Genomic DNA, 16,898 nt, shown 5'->3' on the forward strand with positions numbered 1-16,898 from the left:
GGAAGCCCAGGGCATACGTGTACACATTAGGATTCTTTAAAAATAAAAGTATACACATTAAGATTATTATACAGTACTAGATTTTTGACCCGTGCTCCGCTCGGGTTTATTGTAAAGAAATTGACATACGAATAATAAAAAACATATGTATATTCATACCAAAATCCCCTTGTTCACATCATTTTCAGTCAACTTTTTCACAAAATCAATTTGAAGATTGGTGAAACTGTGGCGATAAGATAGAGCATAGGTAACGGGGGGGGGGGGGATCATTGTCAAAAACTGGCATGACATCAAACATATCAATCATAAAACGCATGGGAGGATCAAAATAGGGACACCTAATAGCCTTCCCAAACCGGTCCTTTATAACCATTTCGAACCAACCTGAAGCAACAAACACCAAAGTCACCCATGCACCTAATACTAGCCGATAAAAATCACCGATTGCCTTCCATCCTTTGGTGAGAAAAAAAGAACCAGCAATCCTATCAACCAAAACTTGAAACTTATTGTTCTTTCCGTCAACCAGGTTGACCAAACGATTGATTTTGTCTCCGAAATCAGCTGCAAACATGTTTGGTAACTTGACAGCACCCTAAAATAAAACAGAAACGACAACTTAGAATGGAAAACGACAACTTAACATGTTTTGTGCCGTAAAAAATAACATATTAGGAAGAAGTTAGGAAGACAACACCCTAAAATTGTTAACTATAACAATTGAGAGAAGCAAAATTATATTAAACACTGAAAATTCCTAAGCAATAACTCTAGCTAGAAACAAAATCATTCTCACCCATTGCAATGGCAATCGAAAATCAAACAGTAATCAAGTAACAATCAATGTATATTTATATATGGAATACGGCTCCAAACAGTAGCAATAACAATCCACAATTTAAAACATGGTAAACAGGCGCAGCAACATGAAACTAAATACCTCGTAATAATTCAAACACAGCAGCAATGAAATTTAATTGAAAATTGGATGAATAGTAATGTAATAGCAGCAAACCAAAAAAATAAAAAAAATTAAAAATAGGGTAACGTAATAGCAGCAAGCAAAAGTAATAGGAATAGTAATGGCTTTAAAATGACAAATATTGTATTTCACAGTGCTTTGTATTATGTATTACGTAAAATGCTTAGTGCTGGCGACTGCAATATTGTATTTCACACTAAAACTTTAAGTCCTTCGATGCCAAATAATATATTGCAGAATGATAATCAAAAATTGTTACCCAACCAAGGGGAGCCTTATTCTGATCCTGAAAGGTACCGGAGATTGGTTGGAAAGCTCATCTACCTCACTATTACAAGGCTAGATATTTCTTTTGCGGTTGGAGTGGTAAGTCAGTTCATGCAATCCCCTCATAAAGATCATTGGGATGCAGTAATTCGAATTCTGAAATACAATAAAATAGTTTTCGTGAAAAACAAAAAAAGAGCAAGAAGTTAGGAAGACAAATCCTTATTTATTAATTTTGTTACGTCTACACCAACTTAACCTAATTTTTTCCCGCTCATTTGCTTTATTAGGTTTGCAATTATTTAACCTATCAAATTCCATCTAAAAAAATGCATTGCACACCAATTTCATTCCTATCCTCTTGCCTTTTTTTTTTTTGAAGAAAATATTTTCTACCATATCAATGATCACATATGATCCTTCTATTTTATACTTTTTTTTTTGTCAAGAATTTTACACTTTTTTTTTTGGGATCCTTATTATTTATTAATTTTGTTACGTCTGCAGCAATTTAACCTAATTTTTTCCCGCTCATTTGCTTTATTAGTTTTGCAATTATTTAACCTAACAAATTCCATCTAAAAAAATGCATCGCACCAATTTCATTACTATCCTCTTGCCTTTTTTTTTGAAGAAAATATTTTCTACACTTATTTGATGCTGCACGTTTGTTCTAGAAACTATGAGCATATCAATGATCACGTTTGATGCCTTCTATTTTTATACTTTTTTTCGGCTACCCTAATTTTCATGTAAACTTGGTTATATATACCTGAATTATTGATAGGATTGCCGAATTTTCTTTTATAATATTTTCAGATTTCATACATTTTATGAAGTGTTTTATTTTGTCTACTATGGATTATCACGTGTTATTTTTTCACCGTTACCTATTATATATTGTATTTTATTATTCGTATGTCAATCCCTTTACAATAAACCCGAGCGGAGCACGAGTCAAAAATTTAGCCTTTTTTTTTAAGAAAATATTTTCTACACTTATCCTTATTTATTAATTTTGTTACGTCTGCAGCAATTTAACCTAATTTTGTCCCGTTCATTTGCTTTATTAGGTTTGCAATTATTTAACCTAACAAATTCCATCTACAAAAATGCATCGCACCAATTTCATTCCTATCCTCTTGCCTTTTTTTTTTAAAGAAAATATTTTCTACACTTATTTGATGCTGCACGTTTGTTCTAGAAACTATGAGCATATCAATGATCACGTTTGATGCCTTCTATTTTTATACTTTTTTTCGGCTACCCTAATTTTCATGTAAACTTGGTTATATATACCTGAATTATTGATAGGATTACCAAATTTTCTTTTATAATATTTTCAGATTTCATACATTTTATGAAGTGTTTTATTTTGTCTACTATGGATTATCACGTGTTATTTTTTCACTGTTACCTATTATATATTGCATTTTATTATTCGTATGTCACTCCTTTTACAATAAACCCGAGCGGAGCACAGGTCAAAATTCTAGTTACATCTTATGTGTCGTACTCAACTATGTATGTTCTGTACTTCAATTGAAGTTTGGTGAGAGTCTCGTCCATCTCAGTAACAGGATGAGTCATCAAAGGACCTACCAAATCAATGGAAAACAACATGTTACAAAAAGTATGACAATTGTATAATTCAAAAAACACTAATAATAACAATCCAAAAAATGGAAGAAATTCAGAATTGAATCAAAGTTACCAATTAAGGAGTGGTATGAGAGGAAAGTTGTAAGGTCACGTCCTTCCATTTGCAAACCTCTAAATATCAAAATATATGATTCTTGTGTTGTGTGTGAAATTTACCATGGTTTCGGATTTTTTTTTTTGTTGAGAGAAACACGTTTAGGGCTTGGTATATCAAGTTTACATGGAAATTAGGGTAGAAAATATTTGCTTCAAAAAAAAAAAGCAAGAGGATTGGAATAATTTTTTTAGATGGAATTTGTTAGGTTAAATAATTGCAAACCTAAAAGTGTAGAAAATATTTGCTTCAAAAAAAAAAAGGTAAAAGGGTAGGAATAAAATTGGTTCGATGCATTTTTTTCGATGGAATTTGTTAGGTTAAATAATTGCAAACCTAAAAGTGTAGAAAATATTTGCTTCAAAAAAAAAAGCAAGAGGATAGGAATGAAATTGGTGCGATGCATTTTTTAGATGGAATTTGTTAGGTTAAATAATTGCAAACCTAACAATTTGTAAATGAGTGGGAAAAAATTAGGTTAAGTTGCTGCATACTTAATAAAATTAATAAATAAAGATGATCGATGACTCGATGTGATGTACACTCCTGCCTTAGCCTAGCTATTACCATCATCTTTTGTTCTACTCCTCACCAACATGGAATCCCTTTATAATTTCTTTTTTCCACCAAAATTAGTAAATAGATTTAGAGAAGGGTTTTACGTTTCCTTTCTCTAAATTTCTTTCACTAATTTATGTTTTTAGTAGTGTCGATTGCGGCATCACTACGATCAACTTACTAATCATTGAAGTAGGTGGGAGATAGAGAGAATGTTTGAGGGATCTAAGTTTAAGTTCTCTATAAAAGTTGCATTGTGCAACATGGTGTAGAGCTGATAGATTTAAGAGATAGATCTCAACACTCTACTATACGTGTTGAACCGTGCACTTACCATAGAAAATCCAAACACAAAAGAGATAATGAGATAAATTAATCAATACTCCCTCCTATCTTAATTACAAGAAAAACTAAAAACATCAAATCTAATGTAAAAATTAATTATTGTAGCTTTTTGAATGTTTTAACAAATATACATTTATAAAAAATTGTAAAATATTACATACATCCACTAATATTAAAATGAGAAACATTAAATAAGGGGTAGACAAGTATACATTTATAATTTTGTCAAAAAAAAAAAGTATACATTTATAAAAAATTGTAAAATATTACATACACCCACTAATATTAAAATGAGAAACATTAATAAGGGGAAGACAAGTATTTTAAACAATAACTATATTTTAAAAATTGTACATTTTCTTATAAACATGACCAAATTTTTTTTTTTTGAAATTTTCTTATAATAATTCTTATTCATGTTCACTTATTGAGTAAAATATTTTAAAATGAAAACAAATTGGTGTATTATTTAATACAAAAAATTTGTCTTTATCTCATCAAATGATCATCTCCATATTTGAGAGTTTCAAACTGGGCTAGTGAGAGCTTCAAGTGAAAAGGATTCAGCTTAGGTCCCTCTCAATAAACAACCACTTATCATATATGCATGTGAATCAAAAGTTCTAACTCCAAAGGATTGAATGATTAGAAAAAGTATCTTCACATTCAATTTGGCCCACATTATCCTCTTCAAAAAGTTGAGTTGAGTAGTGCATATTTTGTAGCCCATAAAAATCAGAGCCATTAGCAACCCCATTCATGTCCTCAAATATGTCCTCCAATGTCCAATCCATTGTCCTCAAATCACCAATATCATTATCTAGAGGATATGAATAAGCATTTGAATTGGTATCATTTTCTAGCCCATAAAATTCAAAGCAATTAGAAACCCTATTCATCTCATCAAATATATCCTCAAATTTCCATTCCATCATCCTCAAGTCTCCATAATCTACTTGTTCCCTCCCATCATTATCACTAAGTGAACATGAATAGGAGTTATTGGAATTGGTGGCATCATTTTGTGATTCTGAAGATACTTGATGATCTTCTTCTTGAGTGAGCTCAATTGGTGGTGTCTCATTTGCAAACTTAGCAGCAACTTCTTGAATCTCTTGTGGTGAAAGAGATTGGTTACCATGAAAAGCTACATTGATGGTAAGAGGTGTATTATGGAAATTGAAACTTGCATGAGGACCACGTAGACAATAAAGGGCTGCATCAAATGCTCTAGCTGCTTTTTCTTGTGTGTCATGTGATCCTAACCATATTCTCTCCCTACTATTTGGAAGCCTAATTTCAGATACCCATTTTCCCCATTTTCTCTTCCTCGCCCCCCTATATATCTTATTATAACTACTATTAGGGTTTTGACCAGTTGTGGTGACATTGATACTACTAGTAGGATTGGAACAAGTCATATTTGTGTTCATGATTGGTATATGATTTGATGATTGGATATGGGTTTAACTAGCTTTTATATATAATAAGTTGTGATGATTTTCATGAAATCGACAGCTTTATTTTTGAAGGGTTTATGTTATTTATGAAATAGACAAATTATTAGCATGCAATGACGCAAGGGAACTGCAGGGACCAAAAAATTGTGTGCGGAAGACCACCACATTGACGAATTCCTCAAGGTCGGTGGACCAAAGTTGCTTTCAGTCCGATACAACACTTTTTACGTTTCTAAATTACATTTACTTAAGTTTTTTTTTTTGTTATAGAACAAAAATCGAATATAGAACCATGAAACCAACACCATGAGATTAACCTAAGTGGGTTCACCCGAACATTTTTGACACATCTAGTTTACCTTTTCCTTTTCCTTTACTCAAAAAAAATATATATAGATTTTCACAATTTTGTAGATGTGACATTTTTATTTAACAAAAATTGATTCATTTTTTAAAAAAAGAAAGAAAGAATTAGTATATCAATTTTCACTAAATAAAATTGTCAAGTTTGATCAAAATTTGTGTTGGGGTAAGATATCATGGAGGAATACAAGGGATTCAATGATTTAAAAAATGCATATAAGTCTATTTAAATTTCTTTTCCATTTATTTATTTAGGGGACCTTTTCCATTTGTGTGGATGCAGACCTTTGATAATGTCGGAAAATTACCTTTTCGGGCAATTTGTATTTGAAGTATGGCTTTTCTTTATTTTGAAATATGGTTGGAAGTGATTGAGATGGGTGTGAATGACCGTCACTAATGGTATCGACATTAATTGGCTGACCACCGTCAATTTCGCTTTCCCTCTTCAAATACTACCCTTTTTGGTCATTTTCAACAAATATTTTTATTAATAGCAAATGTTATTTTTTTTATTTTAAAGAAACAATTTTTTTTTGAGCAATTAAAGAAACAAATGTTTTTTTTTGAAGAAGTTAAAGAAACAAATGTTTTTTTTTGACATAAAAAGGAAATTTATTAATTCAGCAAATCATGGAAATACACATCGTTGATAGAGGGGGGTACCTCTTCAATCCAGACCTTATTAGGGTCTGTGTGAGCTAAATGGGCCAGCCTATGGCCCAGTAAATTGTTATCTCTTTGAGTAAACTGAAAGTAACAAGTGTCAAAAACAGATTGAGTCCTTTGGATTTCCTGGATGATATTTCTTAAGTAGGATCTATTATCCTTATGACGGAAAATACTTCAGTGCCATAGCAATGGTGCCATTGGTGCCATAGAACCAATCCTGGCCGTTGATGTGTGTGGATGTGTGTGTGATGTGTGTGTGTGTGGTGGAGATGCAATGGTATTGTGCCATTGGTGCCATTAATGGCACCAAAGTGGAGTCCCCTTATGACCTTGACGGACCAAATGCCAGACCTTTTCATTATCTCCTTCAAAAACCATTTCTCTGAAACCACATTCGTAGGCCAAGCGCATAGTGAGAAGAAGACCAAAAGCTTCTGCTAGTTCCACGTTGTCTGATCCATGTTAGTTGGCCGTTATATTAATTTTTCACATTTGTTAGGATTTAAATCCTAACTTCAATTTTTTTTATCTTTTAATTCAAATTATTTGTAATGCATCGCGATTATACTCATTGTCGAGAAATTAATGCTCCCGTGTAGGAGCAGAGCCACATACAAGGTTGTGTGGGTTCGCGCATGCACAAAATTCTCATTATTGTTTCTTGCCCTGCATTTTGTTGGAAGCAATCTCTCCCGTGTTAATATTTGTTTACTTTATATACATATGGTCATAATATGTTTTCTACTCTAAACACAACCAATATATTTTGTGTATGATTAGTTTATGTTTGCGGTTGGGTTTTTGGTAAGGAGGTGAAACCTCTTAAGTACTTATAGTCATACCCTAGTTTACTAGTTTTTTCTTTAAAAAAAGTAAATAAGTGTTTGAGATTTTTAAAAATTCTATCAGAACCCTTCTCTTATGCCTCTCTTCTGTTCCCCAAATTGGGGGTTTTCAAGAAAAATAAACCGAAACGACTTATTTAACGCGTTCAGAATCTCATCCCAAACTCCATTTCATCATCTCTTTAGAAAAACAAACGAAACGAAATGACTCATTAGAATAAACAATTTTTATCAAAACTCACCATCCACTATCAATGGTTAAATGATTGTTTAGTTATTTATAAATATGTGTGTTAATTTTTTTTTTTTTTTGTGCTTTGCCAAAACAAATTAAAAGAATATATGAATCTTATTAGCAAAATTGTTCGTTTTGTAGGTAGCAAAAATGCGGTTCAATTCTTGATTTTACATTTTGAAACTTTAATTTATACTATGTAGAATAAATATAAGGGAACTGCAGACATATCACTTTTGAAAGTTGAACTTGCAACCTGATTTTTTTTTCTTAAACAAAAACTTTTTTTTAAGGAAAAACAAAACACTATTTTTATTAAGAAGATGAGTCGATACATATTTGGGCTTGGATCATTGGAGGGAATATTGCTCTTCACCCTTTTACTTTTGGTCATTCTCACCCTAAAATTCCTCCATTAACCCCAACGCAAGTTAACTACCATTCGGTATCTAGTGTGACTTAACTTGTGTCGGGTTATGTTTTACATTAGAATAGGCAAGCTTCTCTGCCATTGTGTTTTAAAAAAAAAAAAATCGAAATTTCTCCCTCGAAGTGTGGATTTCATCAAACTCAACCAAATCAACTTCTACTTGTACTTCAATTACAAGTAAATGCTTATGATCCTTTTGCATTGGCTTTTTTTGTTGTTGTTTAAATTATAGATTTTTTTTGATAAAAGTTGTGAAATGTTAGGTTTTCAGGGTTGATAAAATTGTTAGAATTTTTGGATGTTAATGATGAAATTGTTAGAATTTTTGGATGTTAATGATCAAATAAGTTAGAAATTGTACTTTAGATGTTGATTAGAGTAAGTTTCACTCCAATATGGTAGTTTAGAGATTGAAATAGCACAGTGAACTCATAATGTTTATGTTGAACTCTAGGTGTTTGATAAAATGTCTCAATGAAAAAATTGATTGATTTTTTCATTGTTTTATGTTGTGTAGATATGTCTGACATACCGAACATGCAGAGATTTGGTAAGGAGATCATGACCTCCAATGCACAAGCAGAAAGGTAGACTGTGCGCCATTTTACTAAAAGGGGACACATACGTAGGAGTGGGGATGGGACATCCTAGATAGGTGTGTCCCAGATAGTGGATCCTGCGCATCAGTATGAGGAGGACCTTCACTACCACGCTGCTCAAGAGCACTACGAGTAGCCTCAGTATGAGCAGCTGGCTCAAGAGGAGAAGGGTGAGGCTGAGCCTGGGCAGCAGAGGGCACCAACGGTTGCACCTGGACGAGAGGGTTTTCTTGGGGGCCCAGACACCTGTCACTTCTACCTTCGTTTGGTACACATGTGGCCTGCAGGCTTTGGAGCAACACCGAAGTAAGTATAATTGTTTAATTTTATATAATAATTCTTTTTTTATGATTCAATTGCTATATAAAATATTGTCTTTTTAACAATTCAATTGCTACATTATAATGTCTATTTTAATTATTGTTTTTTATTCAATTGTTATGTTAAAATGTTTATTTTAATTATTCTTTTTACTGTCTTCAATATATATTTTAGTACGCCGGTTAGATCATGTGCAACACTGGGACGAAGTGTCGTCACTTGCTGAAGCGGGTGATGAGACAGTATGAGGGTGTCCTGAACATTCTGAGGCCTCCTACGTCTGTGGAACCTCTTTACCCATCCCATATAGCCCATGCCTTCCGAGTTTTTATGTTTCATGTTATACCTTTGGCTGATCTGGGTGCGGTGGCAAGGGGTCTGTGGCGGACTAGAGGGGTACATATGTTGGTTCTACAATGTCTCTCATCTGCTGATGAGTTATCCAACTAAAGTTGTTGCGGAGCCACCTCCTAGGCCTCCTAATCAAAGATGTCATTATTGAGGAAGAGTATGCGAGAGACCGTCCCGACCCACTCCATGCAGGGACGGATCCAGTGTGTGCACCTACACACCCTAAACTTTGACAATTTGCACATCCTTATACTTTTCGCTTTATGCACACTCTGGTTTTTACATTTTGCACCTTGAAACCAAATATTTAGATATTTTGCACATAAACCACAAAGAATTCTCATTAAAGCTGACACATAACGGCTCTGTTTGGTAAAAATAGCGAATAGCTGATAAGCTAGCTGATAGCTTTTAGCTGATAAGCTAGCTGATGACTGATGACTGATAAGCTAGTTGAAGTGTTTGGTAAAATTGGCGGTTTAACTAGCTGATAAATGTAAAATGACATAAAAGGGTATTATTAATTCAAAATATAAAGTTTATATAACTTGATATTTAAATATTCAGGAATTCTTAATTCAATTTTGTTTTTTAAAAAGTAATTGAAATTTATAAATTTAATATATCTTTTATATTGTAAATTAAATTTTATTCACTAAAAAATTTATTTAAGTATAACGAGGTATATATACTTTTTTGTCAACGGAGGTATATATATTTTTTGTCAACAACATAAGGCAAGAGAGATAAATGGAGGTATTTTGTCAAAAAAAAAAAAAAGATAAATGGAGGTATATATTGTCAGCAACATAAGACAAAAGATAAATGGAGGTATATATATTGTCAGCAACATAAGACAAGTGAGATAAATAATAACGAGGGATGTATTTGTCAAAAAAAAAATAACGAGGGATGTATATTTATTAGGGAAAAAAACCAGGGGTGTATATTAGGGAATTGTAGGTTTGAATTAAATTATAATAAAAGGGTAAAAATGGATTTTAGATAAAACAATAGGGGTAAAAGTGGAAGAAAATATAGAAGCTATAAGCTCAAACGCTACTTGGAAGAGCTTTGAAAAATAGCTTATAAGCTCGTGAAATAAGCTATAAGCTCATGGTCAAAAAGTGTTACCAAACAGAGCTATTTTTGTCAAATGAGCTAGAAGCTAAGAGCTAAAAGCTCTTTTTTGGTGTTTACCAAATAGACCCAACATCATTTGGCATAGGGCATTAATTTTTTACAACTCTGAGACTTTTCTTTGCAACTTTTTAATTTCCATTTTTTAATCATTAGGTGCTAAAATTAAAAATTAGAACCCAGGGGTTCAAACTCATAATCAGGCACTTCCATTTGACATCTTCCACCACTAAGCTATGTTAGTTATATTGTACGTTTGTTGCAAATTCCTTTTTAACAAAACACTATTTTTATTAAGAAGATGAGTCGATACATATTTGGGCTTGGATCATTGGAGGGAAAATTGCTCTTCTCCCTTTTATTTTTGGTCATTCTCACCCTAAATCAATCAACCCAAACGCAAGTTAACTACCATTCAGTATCTAGTGTGATTTAACTTGTGTTGGGTTATGTTTTAAATCAGAATCGGCAAGCTTCTCTGCCATTGTGTTTTAAAAAAAAAAAAAAAGCAAATCGAAATTTCTCCTTCCAAGTGTGGATTTCATCAAACTCAACCAAATCAACTTCTACTTGTACTTCAATTACAAGTAAATGCTTATGATCCTTTTGCATTGGCTTTTTTGTTGTTGTTTAAATTATAAATTTTTTTGATAAAAATTATGAAATGTTAGGTTTTTAGGGTTGATAAAATTGTTAGAATTTTTGGATGTTAATGATGAAATTGTTAGAATTTTTGGTTTGCGGTTTTTATTTTATCAACTAAATCAAACCAAACCGCAACATAAGAAAACAATAATTAAATATATGTCACCTATACCAATACTTATACAAACTCAATAAAAACTTTTATAAAATGACATATTTTTTCTCTTGATAAGTTTCTTCTTTGCTTTTATTTCAAAAGAGTATTCATACGCTACTTGAACTTTTAGTGAATGTTAAAATCTTATCTTTTGTATTTCTTACAAAATATGATTACTTTTTGTTCACGTTTTAAATTTGGTCTATGTAGTTGGAAAAATTTTTAATTGAAAATTAAATTGTAATGTTGGAAAAAAATTTGTATTTTCTTAATAAACCTCACCAACCGATTCAAACCAAACCGCATTAGTTTGGTGTGGTTTGGTTCGGATTTTATTTTAAAAGTCAACCGAACCAAAACAAACCAAACCGCATGTTTTTTTATGTTGCGGTTCAGATGACTTTTAACCTTAAAACCGAACCAAACCGCACCACGAACACCCCTAACGCTGGATACCAAGTGGTATTTAACTTGCGCCTGGGTTAATTGTGGAAATTTGTTAATTGTGGAAATTTAGGGTGAGAATGAGCAAACATAAAAGGAAGAAGAGCAAAACTTCCTCAAACCGATACCTATCCTTCTCACCATGGGCTAGCCCAACAAGCATATGAGCTGCTTGGTTGCTCCCTTTTCGAGAACTCAAAAGACAGTAATGAAATGCATAGGTGGCATACACCCCTTAAACCTCCACACATAAATGCAACATGTGGCAATGAATTTTGGATCATGCATAGATTGAATACAAAATCACAACCCAAGTATTTTGCTTCTCTTGTTATAGATATCAGATTGAAGTTGATTTGAGTCATATACAAAACATTTCTTATGGTTATCAAGTTAGTGACACAAACATCACCAATAATATATATGGTGACAATGGTTCCATTGGGCAACTTAACTGGAATAGCAAACATGATCAATTGCTCCACTATCCAAAGCAACATTAAGGTCTGGGAATGGATCCATTAAAATAATTCGTGACCTAACAATTGCATAATGATAGCCATTCAAAAAAAAAATGCATAATGGTCATTTACGCCTATAAGAAAAAGAAGTATCAAATTTTCATCATTGAACTTCGCAGAGTTGTGCATAGCATCACATTCATGGCGTACAATGCAAGTGCAATGTAGAATCGGGTGAAAAATCTCCAACTCTTTCCAAAGACTTTTTATAGAAGTAAAGTACTCGTTCACATAATCATGGAGATGGAATTTTGACGAAATGTATACAATTCACGTTGGAGGGAAGAGACGTTGGATCTTATAAGAAATAAAAATAAAAATCAATTACAAATGAAACATTTGTGGCATTCTAGTAGTCTAGAAGATATTAGCCACTATGATTCGGACAAGATACGACACATTTGTTAAGACAAGATTTAAGTTTATGATGTGAATGCTTATTTATTTATTTTATATACAAAAATTCATGATGTGAATGTTGTTCTCTATGTTTTCAAACTTAATGGAGAAAATTATATATTGATCTTCCTCAGAGTTTTGTTAAACAATAAAAACATTTCCTCTAATTTTGAAAATAACACTCACCTCCTTTTAAGTTAACACCGTTAACATCTATGATACCACAATTTTGCGAAAATTTTCCAGAAAAAATAATGTTTAATTCTTTATTAGGCATCATTTTTTTTATTTTCTTTAAAAAAAAGGGGTTAAATAAGTATTCGGTCTTTATAAATATATCAAAAACCACTTTAGGTTCTAAAAAATTTCAGAAAGTTTTGATTTCCTAAATGTTTTTGTCATGTTTTTAAGTAACCTTATGTATATTCTTCAAAATTTTGAATTATCTTTTGCAGTCATGTTTTTAAGTAACCTTGGTACAGAAATTTCTCTTACAAATTTTAATATTTTTTAACAAGGGATGAAGTAAATATGAATTTTGAAGTTTTTAACACTTAAAGTTTATATTTAATTCATATTTTGTTAAAAATTCTAAATTTTGCGAGAGATTGTTATTATATATATATATATATATATATATATATATATATATATATATATATATATATCTGTGTGTGTGTGTGTGTGTGTAAAAAGTGATGGCTAGACATAAGTTGAGTTAAAAATAAATATAAAAAATTGTGATGGAAAACATTTTAGGGACCAAAACTTGCTGAATTTTTTTTTTTTTACCAAGCAAAATTGGATTTTATAACCACAAACAAGCAGTCTCAATAGCACAAGACGTGCCAAAAAGACTACTAAAGATACACAATGTCAGACAATCCAAACACAAAACAATTAGCCGATGCCCAGACAAGTAAAAGGGATCGACCACCACCTATGAGTGGCAAACACAAATGTAGCTTTTTTAACTTTCAGTCACCCTAGCTAAGGACATATATTTAACTTTATCCAACAACCTGGGAATGGGATCTACAAAATTATTAAACAGACTGTTATTATGCTCATTCCACACAACCCAGACATAAAGAAGCTAAATGAGCTGAAGAAATGAACACCTAGCTTTACCACCACCTGTTGAATGAATAAACTGCAAAAAATGATCGGACATAAAGTGAGAGTCCACCACCGAAAAACCAATCCAATCTCGCACTAACAGCCATAAAGATGCAAAGGTAGTGCACGTTAAGAACAAGTGTTGCGCTGTTTCAACAAGACCGCAACCGGAGACACACAAACAGGCTTCAGAAGAAATGACACCTCTAGTCGCCAAGTTTAATTTAATGGGTAACCTATTACGAAGCAGCCTCCACGCAAAAACAGAGACCTTCAAAGGAAACTGATTATGCCAAATTAACTCTGGTGCTGAATCTGCAAGAGGAACATCCTTCGTTGTTAACAAATAATAAGCGCATTGAACAAAATTACCCCCTGACGGATCAGGAAGCCACAACCACTGATCTGAAAAATTAGTTTGCAAAGAAACATCAAGCAGTAAAGACCTACACTCCTCTAACAACTCTTCTTCCCACGCCCACAACCTACGCCTCCACTTCCAAGCCTCCCCCATGCTCCAGACCAAGAGAAAACAAATTTGCCACCGTAATGGATTTGTTCTCAGCTAAGTCAAACAAACGATGGTAACACACACTAAGAGGAACCACCCCCAACCACCTATCATACCAAAACGTGTCAACCCCATCACCCACCTTTCTGGACACACACTCCTCAAACCAGCCTCCCCCAACACCGCCCACTTCATCCCTAATCCTCCCCACCTCATTCCACCAAGAAGAACAACTCCGGCCCCCTAGCTCCAACCTCCCACCTACTTCGCCACGGGCGACTAAAACCTTATACCAAAAACCTCATTTATCCACTAACATCCTCCAAAGGGACTAAAATGGACTAAAAACAAAGGGACTAAAAACAAAATTTGCCAAAAACCTCCTCTATCCATTCAAAGGGACTAAAAACAAAATTTAAAATTTATATAAAGACCAAAATTTTATTTAACCCCACGACAACTAAATAATTATGATTGGTGTCAACTCAAGATCTCTTTAGTCTACCCACCTTTTGTTGATGAATAAATAAGAGTTTACCTTAAAAGAAAATCTAAAATCTACACTCTGCAATTAAATTTACAATTTAGCGTTTTTTTAATCTTTATCAAACACTTTAAAAGTTCCAAATCACCTTTTTGTGTTTTAGAGTCACTTATTCAACATATTTATGTCGTTTGTTTCAACAAAATTTGTTATGACATTAATGTAAAGTAGACGAAGGATGGAAAATTTAAATAATCTTTCAATGTAGATATAATTATTAATCGTTGTAAGCAACACAAGGCACGAAGAAATTCAGTTATATATACATACAGACTTATACAGATTGTTACAAAAAGAAAGACTTATACGTAAAATGTTTTTTTTTTTTATATATATATTTAAACATAGTGATAAAGCTCGTACAAAAGTTATACAAGTATGTAATTATCGCACAAATGTATTACAAAAAGAAAGAATAATCAATTAAGAGGAGTGATATTGCTACTAGCTAGCAAATAAATGCTAATCATTCTTAATTTTGGCCTGAGCTAGTGCTACTATAATCAAATCAATAGTACTAGAAGAGAGATGGCACAATAAAAACGTGGCCACTTTCAATAATATTATTATACTCCTGCCTTAGCCTAGCTATTACCACCAAAAATCATTGATGGAAAACAATCACTTTATAATTTTTTTCCCACCAAAATTAGTAATAGATTTAGAGAAGAGTTTAACATTTCCTTTCTCTAAATTTCTTTCACTAATTTATGGTTTTAGTAGTGTTGATTGTGGCATCACTGCCATCAACTTGGAGATAGAGAGAATGTTTGAGGGATTTGAATTCTCTATAAAAGTTGCATTGTGGAACATGATGTAGAGTTGTAAGATTTAAGAGATTGATCTCAAGACTCTACTACGTGTTGCACCGTGCTATCACCATAGAAAATCCAAACACATAGTAGAGATAATGAGATAAATTAAAATATGTTTTAATTGAAAACAAATTGGTGTATGATTTAATACAAAAATTTGAAAACAACTATGTATATCATATATGCATGTGAATTAAAAGTTCCAATTCCAAAGGATCGAATGATTAGAAAAGGTATCTTCACATTCAATTTGGTCCATATTATCCTCTTCAAAAAGTGAAGTTGAGTATTGCATATTTTGTAGCCCATAAAAATTAGAGCAATTAGCAACCCCATTCAAGTCATCAAACATATCCTCAAATCTCCAATCCATCCTCCTCAAATCACCAATATCATTATCTAGAGAATATGAATAAGAATTGGAATTGGCATCATTTTGTGATTCTGAAGGTACTTGTTGATCTTCTTCTTGAGTAAGCTCAATTGGTAATTCATTGGCAAATTTTGCAGCAATCTCTTGGATCTCTTGTGGGGAAAGAGAGGTATGAGTAACACCATGATGAAAAGCTAAATTCATGCTAAGAGGTGTGTTGGGGAAATTGAAACTTGCATGAGGACCACGTAGACAATATAGGGCTGCATCAAATGCCCTAGCTGCTTTCTCTTGTGTGTCATGTGATCCTAACCATATTCTTTCCCTACTATTTGGAAGCCTAATTTCAGATACCCATTTTCCCCATTTTCTCTTTCTCACCCCTTTGTACATCTTATTATTACTTCTACAACTACTACTAAGTTTATTGTTGGAACAAGGTGTGTTGTGATCATTGGTGGTGACATAGATACTACTAGTAGGATTGGAACAAGTCGATTGTGTGTTCATGGTTGGTATATGAATTGATGAGTGGTTCGGTTTAACTGGCTTTTATATATAATAAGTTGTGATCATGATTTCCATGAAAATGACAGCTTCAATTTGAAAGGGTTGACAAAAGATGAGATAATAGTGAGATACATTTTTCAATTACTCATATCTCTCTCTGTTAAGAGTCTCTTATCAGATATGAGATGACCTAACAATGAATTTATAAATGGAGACAATCCTCACTTTACCAGTTAGTTTTTATGGGGTTGTGTTAGGCTCAACCACAATTTTCAACACGCTTATTTATGTCTATTTTGTGTTAGGTCCGACCATGATTTCCAACACTCTCATTTATGTCTATATCACAATTCAAATTTTTAATTAATTGTATTACTACTCCTTAAAAAAATTAATTGTATTAGTTATTTTTTTATTTGCATCCACATTTTGCAACTTTTTAAATCTATAATAAATACTATGAAAAAAATATAAACTAAATTTCTCTCGTACATGAAAATTGTAAATTAATCAATTACCATTGGTTAAAATTT

The 16,898-nt window shown here is 32.5% G+C and overlaps 3 pseudogenes; all 3 read right to left on the reverse strand.

The window, feature by feature from the left end:
- Positions 1-4,525: 4,525 nt before the first annotated feature.
- LOC146952361 (ethylene-responsive transcription factor ERF018-like) lies at positions 4,526-5,380 on the reverse strand (annotated as a pseudogene).
- An 8,013-nt stretch (positions 5,381-13,393) lies between these two features.
- On the reverse strand, positions 13,394-14,516 carry LOC146952362 (uncharacterized; annotated as a pseudogene).
- A 1,159-nt stretch (positions 14,517-15,675) lies between these two features.
- Positions 15,676-16,365, reverse strand: LOC146952363 (ethylene-responsive transcription factor ERF018 pseudogene; annotated as a pseudogene).
- Between the last annotated feature and the right edge of the window lie 533 nt (positions 16,366-16,898).

Source organism: Medicago sativa, chromosome 1, assembly GCF_051527215.1.
Source record: "Medicago sativa cultivar Bolivia chromosome 1, Bolivia_mono, whole genome shotgun sequence".
Lineage (NCBI taxonomy): Eukaryota > Viridiplantae > Streptophyta > Magnoliopsida > Fabales > Fabaceae > Medicago > Medicago sativa.